The 18,477-nt window shown below is 47.1% G+C and overlaps 1 protein-coding gene across 6 annotated transcripts in view; it reads left to right on the top strand.

The window, feature by feature from the left end:
- Window positions 1-18,477, top strand: part of LOC138282379 (Y+L amino acid transporter 2-like) — a 588,082-nt gene that overhangs the window by 174,733 nt on the left and 394,872 nt on the right. The window contains exon 1 of one of the 6 annotated variants that reach the window (XM_069219873.1): window positions 5,123-5,223. The exons of 3 other annotated variants lie outside the window; for them this stretch is intronic. The gene's annotated coding sequence lies outside the window, so the exon portion shown is untranslated. Of the gene's footprint in view, window positions 1-5,122; window positions 5,387-18,477 lie in introns of those variants that run through there. 2 more of the 6 variants (XM_069219874.1, XM_069219871.1) reach the window with 2 other exon arrangements.

The following is an 18,477-nucleotide window of genomic DNA, read 5'->3' as shown; positions in this document are numbered from 1 at the left end:
GTAAATAAAAGCTGCATTGGAGCAACATGCTTGGATGATTCTACGTTTTCTTGAAATTTCATTGGTGCCCCTCCATCTGTAATATATGGACATTGGACCCGTTTGGTTCCACCTTTGGAGCAGCCAGTGTCTTGGTTGGGAGCATGACTTAAAGAGACATATGGGACAAGGGGGAGGTGCAGTTGCCTTGGCTCGCAGTTCCGGTTGGATGACGGCCTGAGGCATGTCGGCATTGATGGTCTGCAGCTGGTCATCCACTTCATCAGAGAAAGCCAGGACAGGCAGCTCGGCAGAAGGAAAGGCATCGTCCTCTGCAGTGAGTTAGAGACATATAACTATTGGGCTGTAGTAGCTTTTCACAGGGGCCACCAGGCTCTTGATCCTGGTGCCTTTGTTACATGGTGCAGAGCCACACATCAAGGCCCTCATTTATGGGCTCGTAGAGGCACACTGTGCCACCAGAGTGCCATTTTTGTAATGCTCCATTGACACAATCCACTAAACCCACCTTGCATAACTTTTCATGGGTTTCTACATATGTGCCAATTTTGCTAATTAGACTGTGTGACATTTGCATGCCATATGTGTTGCTTTGGATTTTTCCACGCAACACCAATAGAAGCATACGGAATCTGTTGCATTACCAGATCAGTTTTTTTGATTAAGTGTCAGATTCCTCTGCAAGCCCACATGTGTTGTAAGAGTGATGGAAGGGAGTGAGCTGTCAACATGCATCCTCCTTGTCACCTCGAGTCATGTGTTCTGCATCCTGTGCCACCTATTGTAAGGATGAACCACCTCTTTGTGTGTGCGTACAGGAAGGTGTGCCTTCCTGCACACCAACACTCATCCTTGCAATGCAGTTCTCCTTGCAGCTTGGTTGCAAGGATACCTGCATTTCAGAGCGGAGTCTTGTGTAGCAAGGGTAACCTTCCTGTTTGAACACATACACAAAAGGTGGTTGATCCTTACAATGGGTAGTGAAGGATGCAGAACACATGACTTGAGGTGACAAAGATGATGCATGTGGACATCACACCCACTTACATCAATCTTACATGTGGGGTGGCATAAGGACCTAACACATTTCCAAACTTGTTCATGTGTGGATGTATCACGTTGATATACTTCCTCAAGGGTGGCATTGTTGTAGTTCTACAAAGGACTAACAATGTTGTCAGCCTAGTTGTTGCATCTTTCAATGTATGTTGCAATTATCAACAGACATTGTAAGTAGCAGAACAGCATTCCTGTTAGTTGATGTTGCAGGATGTGTCCCTCCCTGCACATGTGCTTTTGGACCTGCAACAGAGGCCCCCATACACCATGCTGAATGTGGGCCTGTTTTGCTGTTGGACAACATTTAGTGGCCCATCACCAAGTGTAGTACAGGGGTACATTGCGTGTTAGTGACAACTATACATCCCTGTATTTTGAAATGATGCGGCACAGCAAGCTGGGCTGCTGCACTGAACTGCATAATTTTTTCCATAAATGGGTAACTATGTGCCACATTTCCCAGACACTGACATCATGATGCCCCACCAGTGCATAATTTTTACATTACACTCCAGTTGTGCAGTGCAGTAGCTCATATTTACCATGCCGAGGAAAGGCATCTTTTATGCCTTTTCCTGGCCTTGTAATTATGTGCCCCTTTCAAACCTGACACTGCATGTAGTTGGCATTACACATGTATTGTTGGGGTTATTCCCATGCACCACATGTGTAACCCACCTAGCTTCAGATGCCTTCCCAAATTTTCACATCTGGGTTTGCTTCAGTTTTGTCCAAAAACTCAGGGGTTGTGTTGAAGTGATAAGAGGGTGTGTGAGATCTTTTTTTGTCCCAGTAATTTAATGTTTCTATGTGTGTCGCATTGTGCATCATGCATAGGGCCCTATTTACAAGAAAATGGTGCATTGGTCCAGATGCGCCACTTTTCTTGCACCCCCCCCGCACTGCCAAACAACACCATGGTAGTGCCATATTTACAATAAGGTGGCACACCATGGCGGTCGTTCCCTCTTTAGCTTCATATTTTATTGCGCTTTTGTGGCGATTTACTGCATTAGCAACAAAAATTATGGTGCTAGTGCAGCAGAGCACAGGGAGGCCCATTGATTACAATGGGTGCGTCACTTTAACGCCTGCCTTTGACATGAGTTAAAAATGACATCAAAAATGGTGCAGTAAAATCTTGTATATTTCACTGTGCCATTTTTCTGGGGCTCCCTGCTGGGGAACCTCTCCCTTGCAAATATCATGCCTGGCATAGGCATAATGTGGTGCAAGAGTTTACAAAGTGGAGTAATGCATTCATTGCACCACTTTGTACATGTGGTGAAGGTGAATAGGCACCTTAAGGCCACATTGTGTCAAAAAAAGAATGGAGGTAGTGTTGCTCGAAGGCCTTGAAATATGGCCCCTAGTGAGATGAAAAGACCACTTGTGGCTGATATATTGCAGGACGGGGTCCCTTTGTGCACAACACCAACCATTCCCACTACATAGTAACCCTTGCAGCATGGGCCCATGGCAGCAACTTCTCCATCAGCACAGATGGTAATGACAGATATGCCCCATATATTGTGTGTACATTACATTTGTGCCCATTCCCAGTGGTGCAGGAAGGTATATCCCAGTTTTTGCTGCAAGAAGCCTTGTACATGATGCCCAATGAGAATTACACATAGGCAAATTACACAGTGAAGGGAGTGGTGTGAAGGGTGAGAAATGGTCTGTGCATATGGGGGCGGGGGGTCAGTGCATATTACATGTGTTTAGCCATTAGTGATCCCCCATGCTACCCTTTTGCATGCATATAGTGGGTCCTATGTGTCTCCCACTCATGCCATTTGTTAGTTACAAGATTGCCCCCCTCTGTAACTTACCACACATTTATTGTAGTTCTTGATACACTGAACTGTCCTGTCCCTGGACTTCTGTCACAAACTACTCCGGGAAGACCGCTGCCACTATCTCCTCTGGCTCATCCAGCTGCTCCTGGGGTGCCTGACTTCCACCTCCAGCCTGCAGTGCTGGCCAATTTTTATTTTGTTCTGCGCTTGCAATCATGCCAGCGCCTTTTACAATCGGTGACAATCCTCCTCATGTCTGAAACACTGTTGACTTTATCAACTATGGTCTGCCATATGGCCTCCTTCCTACCTACTGGCAATTTAGAGGTGACAAAGAGCTGGTGTTAGTGGTCTGTCGCCTCTGTGATCAAGATGTTGTTCCTCTTCCTTCTCCCCTTCTCCTTTGAGTCTGTCTGCCATTCTGGCTGGTAGTGGGCTGCTTGGGGTCTCTCTGGGGTCTCTCCTGTCCTGCATTCTCTATCTTGGGTCCTCGTGGCCTCTGTTTGGCATTTTCACAAGCTTTTTTTTACGCTTTTAACACAAAAATTGTGCTAGCATGATTAGAGTCAGAAAACGTGTTGCAAATCATGCTAGCGCCACTTTTGCGACATAAGCGCAATTTTCCCTTGCAACATGTCGCAAAGCCTAACGTCATTTTTTCTGACGTTAGCGTTTTCTTTGCACCATGGTGTGCCATTTTATAAATATGGTGCACCGTGGTGCTAAGAAAAGTTGTTATACAACGTTAAAAATGTTGACACACAACTATACTTGCTCAGTTGTGCGTCATTTCTCATCAATATGGGCCTACGTTCATGAGAGCTAGATTCCCAAGTTTGCACGCTCTAATGGCATGGCCAGGCTGGGGAACCAAATGCAGCCATGCCAGCTCTCTTCCTCTTATTGCTCTTTCTCTCTCCTTCTTCCCTCTCTGTCTTCTACCTCTCTCTTCCCCTTTCCTCTATTTCTCATGAAGTCCTCTGTGCCTGCTCCAATAATCTTGGGGAGTTTGGGAATGAGACAGAGGCACCAGAAGGAGCTCTGGACCCTCAAAACTGGCCTCCAGTGGCTCCAGCCTACAAGGGAAATGCCCAATAGAATAAAAGGCCAGTCTGGCCTTGTCTAATGCTGGAAAAAGATATGATGAGAAGGCCACTAGCCACAGTCTCAAAAGTCTACGGATCAACCTCGTAGAAACTTGGTGCAGGAGGGTGATTCCCTTTGACAGACCCGCAGAAGTTGGCCTAGTGGTAAAGACCAGTTTAATGCTTGATCAAATCTGGGAGCTTAAACTCACAGAAGGTGGTTTACAAAACTGAGCTGAATCATCTAACATAAAATGGCTGTAATTCTAATTCACCATGAACGCTCCAGGTACAAGCCACTGCTCCAATAGTTAACCAGTACATGCAACTTTACTGGAGCTAGTGGTGTCAAAAAGGAGCGGTTATACTTGCACAAGCGGAAAACCCAGCCTCCATGGTCTATCCAGACTGTGCACTGTGATAGACCTGTATATTAGCTTTATTTAAGATATTCGACAATGGAATAACTCTTGAAGATCATGGTTGAGTCCCACCCCTGCAGTTGCATTTATGTAGCTCGTCATACCTTTGACGAGGAGCCAAAGCATTAACAATTACGGACAGGTAACAAGCTACTTCATAGGTTTTGAACAGAGCAAGAGGCATCGATCGAGGTGAATAAGGAGTTAAATTCTCCTCCACAATCGGATAAAAAATACCACTGCAGGCAACGCCTTACCCAGAGGCGCGGGGAACGTGTTCAGCTCTCTCCTTTTTTAACAGAGTTTAAAGGCGAATTCAATAATTTGGAAATTGGAAAAAGATACATTAACATTTTTAACGCGTGTATAAATAAAGCTAGTTTGTGCTTTTGGCTACCTTTTTCCAATAAATCAACGGCACGACTGGCAGAGTGCTGTACAAAAAATAAGCGCACACTCGTTTACGCGACAGTGCGCTAAGCGTTGAATAATGCGAGCTCAGGTAAAATATATTTTCTATTTATTGAGGTAGGCGCAGATATGTATAAGAATAATTTATTATTAGAGTGTTTTATACACTTCCTTCTCTGCAAGATTCCTGGATTACAACTTCGCCTTTCTTGTTATTGTGTGTGTATGCGACAGAGAAAGCAGACAGCTGTTCGTCTTAAAAAAGGAGATCTCATGCGTTCGTGCAGAGTGCCCTGCTCTGGGAAACACCTCCGGATCTGCCAACTTTATTTCACCGGAAGGAGTTATTGTTTTGAGCTGTGCTTGTTACGGCCTCGCGCTCATTGTATGGATTCTTTGAGGAGTATGTTCTGTGACTGAGTCTCACTGCGTGCAGAACGGCGGGTTCGTAACCTTTTTTAAACTTCTGTGCCAGTTGTTTTAGATACCTCGCCAGCGCGTCAGGCATTTTTGGCTCTCAGCTTTTCCAACTGCCTGGTCAAGCCGTTCTTTCCTTCACGTGCCCTGTCTCAAGGTGCAGAATACCCGAGGGTTGTGGCATGCAGTGGTAAGTGCTTTTTCATCCGAAACATTAACTTAGTAGTATAATGTAAGGAAAATAGACAGGTCATCACAGGTGTGCGAACTACCAGGCTTCAGATAGCAAAGGCTTTCATCTTGCTGTGCCATCGGAGTCGTGCTCTCGGTGGCCCATCTGCTGCAAGTTTGCTGGGATCAGTGCTTTGAATGGTCCACCGTAACTGGGGCGGGCCTTCCGATTCAAATTTTTCGTGGCCAGGACCACGGCGCTAGGCATGGTTGTCCCCTGAGAGAACAGGCATTGACAAAGTCAACAGGTCTGCCTATGTGAGAGGTATTGCATTTTTCAATTTCTTTTAGCCCTGTTCTTTAGCAGTGCGGCTGCTATGCAGGGTACCTGAAATAACTGAAAAAAGTGCTGGGGCCACAAGGGCCAGTGATTCATTTTCTTAGTATGAGATTATCCACTGCCTTTATCCCAAAAAATGTTTAATTATCATACGTCTGAGATGAAGAACACCGTTTTGGGCCAGTGCGTAGACAGCACCTTAACGGCTATGCACAGCAGGGGGCGTAGTACAGTTTTCACCTTTGTAGCATATAGACACCCTTTGAAGTTACTTTTGTGCTGTTTTTTTCTGGCAGGAGAAAGTTCATGGGGGGTGGATGAGGCATGCAACAACAGGGGTGGGCCGGATCATATAAACAACAACTCAGGAGGAAAGTGCAGGGAGGGCAAGCAACAATGAGGAGGGGCGAGGAAGGAAGAATTGAAAGAAAAAAAGTACCTTTGAAAGTGGCATGTAGTAATATAGTATGACATAGTATGGAATGTCGTATGGTATGATATGGACAGTTTTTGTATGTAGGGTTTGTTTACTATATAATATGGTAAGTTATGGTCTTGTGTTTTATAGTATGGTATAGTTTGGTATGTCATGATCTGTTATTGTATATTGTATCATGGCATGGGTATTGTCTGGCGTGTTATTGAGATGCACAGTATATGAGCTGTTAACAGCACACACACAATGCATTCAGGCAGTGCCAATATCAGCAGTTGGTAGGGTTTTAAAACATGTAATTTGCATTGGCTTTCCCACATTACATGGAATGCGACTAAAAAGAGGGCGAGTCGTAAACAAGCGAACCCTTTGTGAACGCTGCAACATGTAACTTTATTAAAATGTGATACATTGTGTTTTGTTGTTATGGGGTTCAGACAAGACTGGCAAGAGAAAAGATGCTTACTGCTAAGTAAAGTTTTGAATAGTCTGGCAAGCACATAACGAGGGGAGCGGCAGGCCCAGAACAGAAAAGAAAAAACAAAAGATCATACAAGCAGCTAAAATATGAGACCGAGTAGCATGAGCGCGTATAAAAAGAACATCCAAAAAATACACTTTCACAAAAATAAAGTACCACAATCCGATTGCAAACTGTGTGGAAGAACACTAATCAAGAAATCAGTCAGTACTTTTACCATGCTCCATGGAAGAACAAACATGGAGATGTGCTCACCAATGAAAAGGAAGAAAATAAAAGTGACAATGTCCCGACCAATGGTGAGTAACAGGTGCGCTAAGAGCCCCTATATCGTTTTTTTTTTTTTTAACAATAGGCGTCTCAGGTAAGCCCTAAAATTACCATTTTTGCCACCACTTTCATTGCCAAGGCAGCAGGGCTCTCTGAGTTCAATCTACAGTCCTATGCAGGGCCCCCTGCTGCACTCCCACTGTAACCCCTTAGATTAAATTTAGAAAATGTATATCTGTACCCTAGTGGAAATTTCATGTGACCATTTACAAACAAATTCTACAGTATGCAGAGGCTGACATATTGGCTTTGTACAAAGTAACTAATTTATTAACTAATTCATTTTATTTGAATTGCATCTTGAAATTAGTTATTAGTGTGTCAAGGGTATCTGTTTGTTTCACTTGTTCTCAGTGGTATAGCTTGGTCAGTGAGATTCGAGGGGTATGAATCTCAAATTTCCCAACTAAAAAAGCAGTGGGCCACAGAATGGAGTGGTAGGATGCCTATGATCGGGATACTCTGTTTCCACGAGGAACATAGTCAATACTAATTTGCATTAGATGAGCCTCTGTCTAAAGTGGCACAGTTGGCAAAAAACTGATGGTTTGGTATGCAACCCCAAGCGATTGGCCTAGGTTAGAATATTTGCAAGCACTCATCTCATCACCTTGTGGATGTTTGATTGCCAATTGTACACCTGGGAACTTGAGACTGGGGCAGCTTCTACTACTGCCAATGTTTGTGCATTCCAAAAAGCAGTACATTTGTACTGGAAACCGCCCCGATAAAGCAGCCATTACCACACAGTACCATTACAATGCAGCTGTTACAATGCAAGTACCATTATCACCCATAACCTTTTTACCATTTGCGTGGTAAAGGTTTTACTAGTAAATGTAAGTATTTTACATGTAAGTATTAAGGGGCATGCAGGAAAGTACCCCATTTTTGGCATGGTTACCCCCACTTTTTCCGTGTTGCCATGTTTTGACTGTGTTCACTGGGATCCTGCTAACCAGGACCCCAGTGACTGTGATCTGTTCCTTTAAACTTGGTTGCTTGGACCACAAACACCCTACATTTGGCATACTGGTGCCCCCTCAAAAAGTCCCTAGTCTATGGTACCCAGGACATTGGGGTACCAGGGGTCCCCCATGGGCTGTAGCATGTATTATGCCTACTCATGGGAAGCCCATACAAAGTGTATCTGCAGGCCTGCCATTGCAGCTTGCATGAAAGGGTGCATGCACCCTTTTCACTACATGTCACTGCACCAGGTCATGGTCACCCCTATGGTAGGCCCTCCTAGCCCAGAGGGCAGGGTGCAGGTACCTGCATGTGAGGGCACCCCTGCATGAGCAGAGGTGCCCCACAAACTCCAGCTCCATTTTCCTGGGCTTCGTGAGTGCAGGGACACCATTTTACATGTGTACTGGACATAGGTCACCGCCTATGTCCAGCTACATAATTGTAAATCCAAACCTGGGCATGTATAGTATCAAACATGTTGGAACATACCCCAATACTGTTGCCAGTATTGGTTTCATGATTCCATGCACTATGGGGGCTCCTTAAAGGACCCCCAGCATTGTTCCTACCAGCCTTCTGGGGTTTTCCGGATAGGCCATGCTGATGCCACCCCTCAGAAGGGTTCCGCCCTCCTGCTGCTTGACCAGCTCAAACCGAGGAAGGCAGAACAAAGACTTTCCTTTGGGAGAATGGGGTAACACCCTCTTCCTTTGGAAATAGGTGTTACATGGCTTGGGAGGGGTAGCCTCCGCAAGCCACTGGTATGCTTTGAAGGACACATTTGGTGCCCTCCTTGCATAAACAAGTTTGCACCGGTTCAGGGACTTCGAGTCCCTGCTCTGGCGTGAAACTGGACACTGGAAAGGGGAGTGACCACTCCCTGTCCATCAGCACACCAGGGTTGGTGCCCAGAGCTCCTCCAGATGGCCCCTTGATTCTGCCATCTTGAATACAAGGTGAGCAGAGGCCTCTGGGAGCATCTGAGTGGCCAGGTCAGGCAGATGATGTCACAGCCCCCTCCTTATAGGTGGTCACCTGGTTAGGTGACTAATCCCCCTTACAGAGCTATTTAAGGTCTCCCTCTTGGGTGGCTCCTCAGATTCGACGGGCAAGACTCCAGCAGGACTCCTCTGTGCCGTTTACTTTGACTTCTGGCCACTGGAACCTCAACTGGACTCCATAGGAACCTACAGTCTGCAGATACAGCAATGACTCTACTCTGCAACATTGTTTCTCTGGCTCCTTTCAGCAACCGCAACATTTCCTCAGCTGTGCATCCTCTGAGGGCGGCAAGCCTTCAGTATGGACAAGAAGCAAGAAGGAATCTCCCTTGGAGTGAAGGAGCCGCTTCCCTGCATCCGCAGGCACCAAGTGCAACAACGACTGGCTGCGTGAGTCTCCTCTCCTCCTGAGCTGCTTGGATCCTACATCACGGGTGGTGGTCTAGAGTGGTCCCTATGGTCCTCTCTGCCAGCTGTCCAACTTTAGTGAAGATAAGCCCTTGCCTTCCCACGCAGGACAGTACCCCGTGCACCGCATCTCTTGCAGCTACCAAGGCTTGTTGGCATCTCCTCCAAGGGATCTTCAGGCTCCATGTGCCCCCAACCCCCAGCACTCTTTCCTGTGACGCACAGCCCTCTGCATACTTCTCCTGCGACATGGGACCTCTCCTCAGATGTGCTGCCTGGGCCTGTCTGCGACTCATCGGCTCCTCGCTTGTGGGTCTTCTGTGGGGGCTGCCTCTTCTTCTTTGGACTCTCTACACTGTTGAGGGTCACCTGGGACTCCCGCCGTGGGTTGAGTCCCCCTTGGACCTTGCTGGTCTTCGGCAGCTGCACTTTTTCTCCTGCCACAACATTTGCTTTTGCCAAGGCTTGTGGGTGGCTTTTCCACACCACAGTCGGACTGCAATCCCTCATCGGACATGGGACGTTGACTGCATCACCCAGGAACTCTTCACCTGATCCAGTGCTGCATTGCTGACCGTCTTTGTCTTACCGTCGACTAACTCCTGCATCCACAGATAGGTGGGTAGTGGCCCCTGCCACTACTGGACACTCCAACAGGAACTGGACTTGGTCCCCTTCTTTTCTGGTCTTCTTCTTCCAGGATCCACCTTTGGTTTCTTGAAGTCTTGTCTGGTTCTTTCAATATCCTTCTCTGAAGTCCTTTGGGTTGGTTTGGGGAGAACCAGTAAATTACCTCTTTTCTCCTGGTCTCTGAGGGGCAATCTGGTACTTACCTTTGGGGTTTCCTAGTACCTCCAGCTTCTCTCTACCGATTCCACTTCCTTGGGTGGGGACCGGCCTTTGCATTCCACTTTTTTAGCATATGGTTTGGTCTCCCCCTAGGCCTTCTGTATTGCCTATTGCTTTTCACTGTTTTCTATTGGTTTTTATGCCTATTTCTGATAGCTACTGTACATACAGTAGTGTGTTTACTTACCCCCTATTGGAGAGTTGCCTTTCTAGGATTTTAGTATTTGTGTCACTAAAATAAAGTACCTTCATTTTTGTAACACTGTGTGTTTCTTTCATGTGTGTAAGTGCTGTGTGACTATAAGTGCTTTGCATGAGCTTTGCATGTTTACTAGATAATCCTTGGCTGCTCATCCACAGCTACCTCTAGAGAGCCTGGCTTCTAGACACTGGCTTCACTTCGCTAATAAGGGAATACCTGGACCTGGTATAAGGTGATAGTACCATAGATACTCACCACACACCAGGCCAACTTCCTACAGGGCAGATTTAAGAGTCACTTGCGCCTCCTGGCGCCACATTAGTGTAATTTTTTTTAATGGTAATGTGGCCCAACGAGGCCAAAATCTCTGTGCCAAATTTAGAAAGTGGCGCAGTCCATGCATTGTGCCACTTTGTTACCTTTTACACTACATTATGCCTGCGTCCAGCATAATGTATGCACAGGGGGTGTTCCTCCGTTAAGGGGGCCGAAAAAATGGTGTAAAGAAATCTAAGATTTCTTTGCATATTTTTTTCCGGCACTTTTATCGCCTGCCCAGAGCAGGTGTTAAAAGGAGGCACACCATTGTTTTCAATGTGCCTCAATGGGCTTTGCGGGATTAGCGTCAACATTTTTGACACTAGACCTGCAAAGCTCCTAACTAGCATGAAAAATGTTGACGCTAGTTTCCTTAACTACTGCCATGGTGCGCTGAATCTTAGATACAGAGCACATATGGTGGTGTTAGAGGAGCGCTAAGGGGTGCAAGGAAAGTGGCACTTTCCTTAAATCAGGCCCTATATTTCTCACATTACACCACCTGACATTTAGGTGTATATATATATATATGTGTGTGTGTGTGTATGTATGTGTATATATATGTGTGTGTGTATATATATGTGTGTTTATATATATATATATATATGTGTGTGTGTGTGTATATGTATAATATCACACTAGAACCCATAGGTTATATCAGACACTTGGGAATGTGGCTTAATGACATACAGTGGGGCGAAACATGCCATCATCCAGGTTTCTTATGAATACAAGGGACTGAATGAATTTACAATTACATTGTTTAGTTTAAAAATGAATAACACAGCCCATGTATTAATTCAGCTTAAATAAATAATGCTTCCTATATGTGGTGGAATATCAAAGTTTTGGGGAAAATGTAATGTGATGCTTGTTAAGAGATATTTGGTATATTTAATGCTGGTCTGTCAATTAATATGTCTTATATGTTTTTGCAATTTGCTCGATTTTAAGATGAAATTGATGGTTCTATATATCCCAAAATGCTGCATAAGGGCATAGGTAGATGGTTGACATAGAAAATTCACTCACTAACCGTGATCAAGACTTTGTTAGTCGAAAAGCCATTCAACACACCTGGCAGTATTACAGCTTTGGACTCGTAAAATGCCATCCAAGCGAACCTGGAATGAGTACAAGCAACCCCTAGCACATGTTTTGCTATCATTATAGCTTTTCTGAGGGGTTTAGTGTTGTCCAGACACAAGGGAGCACCTAGTATAAGTCCAACCAAAGCCCCTTCAAGGTTAGAGTGACACATAAATTATGCAAAAAAGGAAGAAAGAACTCTGGGTAGTTCCCAAATTTTGGTGGAGAGCAGCTCCAGTAAGAGCACTTTGCAACACAAGCGGCACTCAGGATTTACTCACCTCAAGTGTCTGTTTATCTAGCAAAGTTTTTAAGCATAGGATAAATCAATCAATCAGTCATAGGATTTAGAAAGCACACTACGTACCCGTGAAGGTTTCAAGGCGCTTGGGGGGGATAGGGGGAGCTGTTGTTACTGGTCGAAGAGCCAGGTCTTGAAGAGTCTTCTGAAGGTGAGTAGGTCTTGAGTCTGTCGCAGGGCGGTGGGGAGGGTGTTCCAGGTTTTGGCGGCGAGGTATGAGAAGGATCTGCTGCCGGAGGTCTTTCTTCGGATGCGGGGGACGATGGCGAGGGTGAGGTTAGTGGAGCAGAGCTGACGGGTGGGGGTGTAGAAGCTGAGTCTGTTGTTTAGGTAGGCTGGTCCGGTGTCATGGAGCACTTTGTGAGCGTGGGTAAGAAGCTTGAAAGTGATTCTTTTGTCCACGGGGAGCCAGTGAAGGTTTCTCAGGTGGTGGGAGATGTGGCTGTGGCGGGGTACGTTGAAGATCAGCCGGACGGAGGCGTTTTGGATGCGTTGGAGGCGTAGTAGGTCTTTTGCTGCGATGCCTGTGTAGAGTACGTTGCTGTAGTCCAGCCTGCTGCTGACGAGGGTCTGAGTTACTGTTCTTTTTGTTTCTGTCGGGATCCACTTGTAGATTCTGCAGAGCATGCGGAATGTGTTCTAGCAGGAGGAGGAGACTACGTTGACCTGTTTAGAAAAGGTGAGGGAGGAGTCGAGGATGAAGCCCAGGTTGCGAGCGTGGTCGGATGGTGTCGATGGGGTTCCTAGTGCGGTGGGCCACCAGGAGTCGTCCCAGGTGGAGGGGCTGGGTCTGAGGATGAGGACCTCCGTCTTGTCCGAGTTCAGTTTCAGACGGCTGTTTCTCATCCATTTGGCAATTGATTTCATTCCCTCGTGGAGGATGGTTTTGGCTGTGCGCAAATCTTTGGTGAGTGAGAGGATGAGCTGGGTGTCGTCGGCGTAGGTGAGAATGTTGAGGTTGCGTTGTCAGGCAACTTGTGCGAGGGGGGCCATGTAGATGTTGAACACCGTCGGACTGAGGGATGAGCCTTGGGGGACGCCGCAGATGATGTCAGTGGCTTCGGAGCGGAAGGGGGGAGGCGGACTCTCTGGGTTCTGCCGGAGAGGAATGAGACGATCCAGTCGAGGGCTTTTCCTTGAATTCCGGTTTCGTGGAGGCCTGATTTCAGGGTGCGGTGGCAGACTGTGTCGAAGGCGGCACATAGGTCCAGGAGGATGAGGGCTGATGTTTCGCCGTTGTCCATTTGGCGTCTGATGTCGTCTGTGGTGGCGAGAAGGGCGGTTTCAGTGCTGTGGTTTAGTCTGAAGCCGGACTGGGAGGGGTCTAGGATGCCGTTGTCTTCGAGGTGGCTGGTTAGTTGTGTGTTGACAATTTTTTCAATCACCTTTGCTGGGAAAGGGAGCAGGGAGATGGGTCGGAAGTTCTTGAGGTCGTTGGGGTCTGCTTTGGGCTTCTTGAGGTGGGCGCAGATTTCGGCGTGTTTACATTTTTCAGGGAATGTCGTTGTTTCGAAGGAGATGGGGGTTGGAGAGTTCTTTCACAATTCTGAAGAGCTCTTTGCTGTTGTGTGCGTTGTTGTCCAGGCGGTCTTTGAAGTGGGATCGTTTGGCTTGTCTGATGAGTTGGTGGTGCTTACGGGTGGCGTCCTTGTGGGCTGTGAGGCTGTCAGGTGTGTGTTTGAGGAGCCATTCCTTTTTTAGCTTCCGGCAGTCGCGTTTGGAGTTTAGGAGCTCGTCGGGAAGCAGGTGGCTTTTCTTCTGGGTTGGTTGTCAGTGGGTTTTTTGAGTGGCGTGAGGGTGTTGGCGCAGTCGTTGATCCACAGGGTGAGGTTGTGGGCGGCGGTGTCTGGGTCGGTGGGGTCGGGGGTGGTTTCTGGGCGAGGGCGTTGGTAAGCTGGTCTTCCGTAACTTTGCTCCAGCATCGGCGGGGTGGTTGTTCGGAGCGATGGTGCTCGGTATGTTTCTTGTAGGTGAAGTGGATGCAGTGGTGGTCGGTCCAGTGGAGTACGGTGGTATGGTTGAAGGTGATGTGGGCGCTTGAAGAGAAGATGGGATCAAGCGTGTGGCCGGCGATGTGGGTTGGTGTGTTGACGAGTTGTCTGAGGCCGTGGTTGGTGAGGTTGTCGATCAGAGTAGTGGAGTTGGTGTCGTTGTTGTTCTCCAGGTGGAAATTTAGGTCCCCGAGGAGGATGTAATCCGTTGAGATGAGTGCGTGGGTGCTGGTGAGGTTGGCAAGGGATTTGCTGAATGGTGCTCGAGGGGGGTCTGTAGATGAGCGTTCCTCTGAGAGTGGTGTTGGGGTCGGTGTGGATGCGGAAGTGTAGGTGTTCGGCAGTCTTGAGGGAGTCGTCAGTGTGGGTGTCGACCTTGAGGGAGGATTTGTGGGCGATGGCTATGCCTCCTCCAATTACATTGTTGTGCTCCCTACGGATTATCTTGTAGCCGTCCGGGATGGCTATTGCAATGTCGGGCATCGAGGAGTCGTTCCACCAGGTTTCGGTCAGGAAGGCTACGTCTGGGGCAGTGGAGTCGAGCAGGTCCCAGAACTCGATGGCATGCTTGAATGCGGAGCGGGTATTGGTGAGTATGCAGTGGAGGTGATTAGTTTCGGTCTTTGTTGGTTTCGCTGTTCTGTCGCAGGTGAATCTGCAGGTGTGGAATGCGAAGGGTCCGTGGGTGTTCCTTGGCTGGGAGCATGCTGTGATGTGGCCGGGATTGAGGGCGTTGAGTTGGTCGGCTGTGTAGCGGCGTCTGGAGGTCCAGGGGTCTCGCGGACCGGGTGTATGGCGCTGGGCGCGGTCCAGGCGCGGACGGGCTTGCCTTTGGCGCGCCAGCGGCGCGGCCGCGCCGCAGCTACCATAAGAGGAGGGGAGGGTGGGAGTGGCTGCTGGGAGGCGGTAGGGCTTGTCCTATGGGAGGGCTGGGGGGAGGGGCCGCAGGGGACGCAGCGGTGGGAAAGAGAAAGTGGAATGGTGAGAGAAGGAGGGGGGCCGCAGGGGGCGCAGCGGCGGGAAAGGGAAAGTGGAACAGTGAGACAAGGAGGTGGGTGGCTGGAGGGGCTGCAGGGGGTGCAGCGGCGGGAAAGGGAAAGTGGAACGGTGAGAGAAGGAGGGGGGAAGCGGGAGGGGCCACAGGGGGCGCAGCGGCGGGAAAGGGAAAGTGGAATGGTGAGAGAAGGAGGGGGAGGCGGGAGGGGCCGCAGGGGGTGCAGCGGCGGGAAAGGGAAAGTGGAACGGTGAGAGGAGGAGGTGGGAGTGGCCGCAGGGGGCGCAGCGGCGGGAAAGGGAAAGTGGAAACGGGAAAGACAAGTGAAAAACGGTGAGAGAGGAGGTGGCGTGGAGGGCAAAGCGGGGAGCGACCTACCTGCAGCAGCAGGATCAACCCCTTCAGGCATTTTACCAGTCCAAAGCTGTAATACTGTGCCTGGAGTGGTGAGTGGCTTTTGTTATTTTACAGCTCGTCGAGGATGGCACTCTGTCAATCCTATGTTTAAAGACTTTGCTGTACAAATGTCAAAAGACTTTGTCCCGGTCTAGCTCAACGTGGATAGCACGGTGTTGATCCTATGCATAAAAATTTAATTAGAGTAGATTTTTAAAACTCGCGTGCTCCTACTATGTGTGCACGTTGGGGTGGGATTGAGCCACCCTATTAATCATTGCCTAATTATGACCCTTGATTTAGAAAAAAGCTCACTGACATAACACATTAGTTACTATTCTATCATTTTCCATAGCTGCCTTCATCACTCTGCTCTCTTTTGACCTTGTTCGTTTATTAAGTCAGCTAAAAAAAGTGTATTTAGATTAAACTCTTTCAAACAACACAAACACATTTCAGATAAAGTAATCATTGTATAAATGCACCTTGAACAGGAGGCTTTTTGTACGATATATATAATATATGTTCATTTACACGTCTAATCAGACTTAGTCACCATCTCCACCACTTTCTAACTTAATGACTCAGTCTTACACTCGCATTTTCCTTCTCTGCTCACAATCTTGTTATTCCTTCTTAGCCATCCTCCAGTTATACTGTTAATGAAAAACTGACCTTTTTTGCAATGCCCCACAGTCCAGTCCACAGAGTGATCATATTCCAATCGTCCTTTGCTCAGGTAAAATTATTCAGGCATCTGGCCCCTCTCACAAAACCCCTTGCAAACCAACGTCTATCGATCTAACGCTGGAGCGTGCAGTGGCAGTAGTGAGCAATGCAATTGCTCTCACTGAGCGATGGTTGTCACTGGGCCAGGTGGGATTTGGTAATATCCCAACTGACACTAATAATGTTGCACTAAATTCTCTGAACATTTGCATGGCGGACATGAGCACAAGTGTCAGTGAGTCCATGTTGCTCTCATTGATAACCTCGGCCCAGGAAATCGAGAAGACTGCCGACGACTTAGACTTGTTACGGGGGAGCCAGTTACACCTTCTTATTTACCTTCTCACTTACTGACTGACCCAGTGGGTGGACCAATGCAAACAATAGTACTGGCCCCTACTGAGCCAGTAACACAGGACCAAGGCAAAAGGTCCTGGAAAGGTGCCAAGAAAGTCATCTGACACAACAAATGTTTTGGCGACTAATGTCCGGGAGGAGGATTTATATAGCAATTTGGCAAAAAATGTCGACTCCTATCTGCAGCCAATTAGAGAGCTTCTTCACAAAATAGAGAACCACTTAGCCATAGCTATCCGTCTTAATGCTCACAATGAGCAAGCTGACTCTGTATGTCTCACTTGTAGGTCAGTAAACAGGGGGACGCCAGTGATTCTTCAGCCCATGGCCAACCCGTGTTCTCCATTTTAGCTGGAGGGTCCACTTCCCAGGCTAAGAAACACACACAGCAGTTGCCATCTCAATTTAATCATCCGTTCCAAACCACATAACCTCCCCTACTTCATCTTCCTACTTCTGCTGAGTCAGCCCCTTTGTGTCACAGTAAGAGCTCAGCAGTTGCACATAGGGACATTGGCTCTGTGCCAGTTTCGAACCCATGCATACTGAACTTGCCACCTGCATCATGTCTTTATGTGTTCATTTTGATAGGCGTGTCCCCACTGCATGCCAATCAGGAAGATTCGTGGAGTAGCCTTTGTAACAAGGCTACACATTGATTACATATGTATTTGCACTTTAACCTAATGGATAGTAAAAATATTCTCATGGTATGGAGAACAGGGTGGATTGGGCCCTCATAAAAATAATATGGATGGGAATTGTGTGGTAATTTCTAGAATCCATCTTTTGGACACATATTCATCAAGTTTTCATGTAAATACCAAAATTATGGCATTGCCCCTGGGTTATTTTTACAAACCCCCTTCTGTAGCTTGTCAGAGAGGGTTTAGAGGCATGTCAAGACCAGCTGGTGGGGCTATTGTTTGTTCTAATAGGTTTGCTCCGTTGATGGACCTTGACAAAGTGGATGGACTGGTGCCTCTGCAGTGGGGGGCCTGCAAAAGGGCTTTTTGGCAGAGTGTCGATTCTGACCCTAAAGGTTCACAAGAAGTAAAAGGAAAGGTTACACTGGGAATCTCAAGCAATTGTATTGGTAGCAGGGTTTCCTGTGTAAATTTGCCTACAGGCTTTGTATCTATCATCCGTCTGCTCTGTTTAAGTGTCTGGGAATGATGATCGCACTCTTGTGCTCATAAAGTTTCACATTAAAAATAGTGGGTTAAAAATATTGAGTTGGGATATCATAGGATTACTGTTCAAGATTGAACTATCTGATTGGCAGAATTTTATTAGATTATATGACATTGTCATGGTGCAGGAAACATTGGAAGTCAATCAGGTAATGTTTGATGGTTATAAATGTTTTAGTTTGCCGGTGTTACCTCCCAGTCTTGCAGGGCAGTTGGAGGGCTGTCAGTTTGGGCTAATCTTTCATTGGGTGGCAGCCTAGAGGATCTAGGTACACTGCGTTCTGATTTTCAAGCGGTTATACTTAGAGGGGCTTTGACGATAATTTGTATTAATTTCTATAACAATGATTTTACCAACATTCAATTTCAAAGGTTATGTGCCCTTTTTCATATATTGCCACCCTAGTAAATGAGAGGACTCAGCGAGGACAGCAACTCTATCTCTGCCTTGTGGGGGATTTTAGTGCTCAACTTCCAAACCTAGACAGAGCAGATGTCGGGATAGTAGCCAATAGGCGTATTGAATGTGGGAATAATCTGGCGGCTTTGGTCGCTTCTGCAGATTTGTGTAATGTTATGCAGGAGGCGGGGTTTCTAAGCAGGCATTGCCAACTTATAGATGTGGTTGCAGCTCTTCAATAATTGATTACATTTTTATTTCACATAATTTGAGGGTCTTGTTATTACACGGAGATGGAGATCACAATGCAAATTAAATAATTT

The sequence above is a fragment of the Pleurodeles waltl genome, chromosome 2_2 (assembly GCF_031143425.1).
Source record: "Pleurodeles waltl isolate 20211129_DDA chromosome 2_2, aPleWal1.hap1.20221129, whole genome shotgun sequence".
NCBI lineage: Eukaryota > Metazoa > Chordata > Amphibia > Caudata > Salamandridae > Pleurodeles > Pleurodeles waltl.
This window is presented reverse-complemented; position numbering and strand designations above follow the sequence as displayed.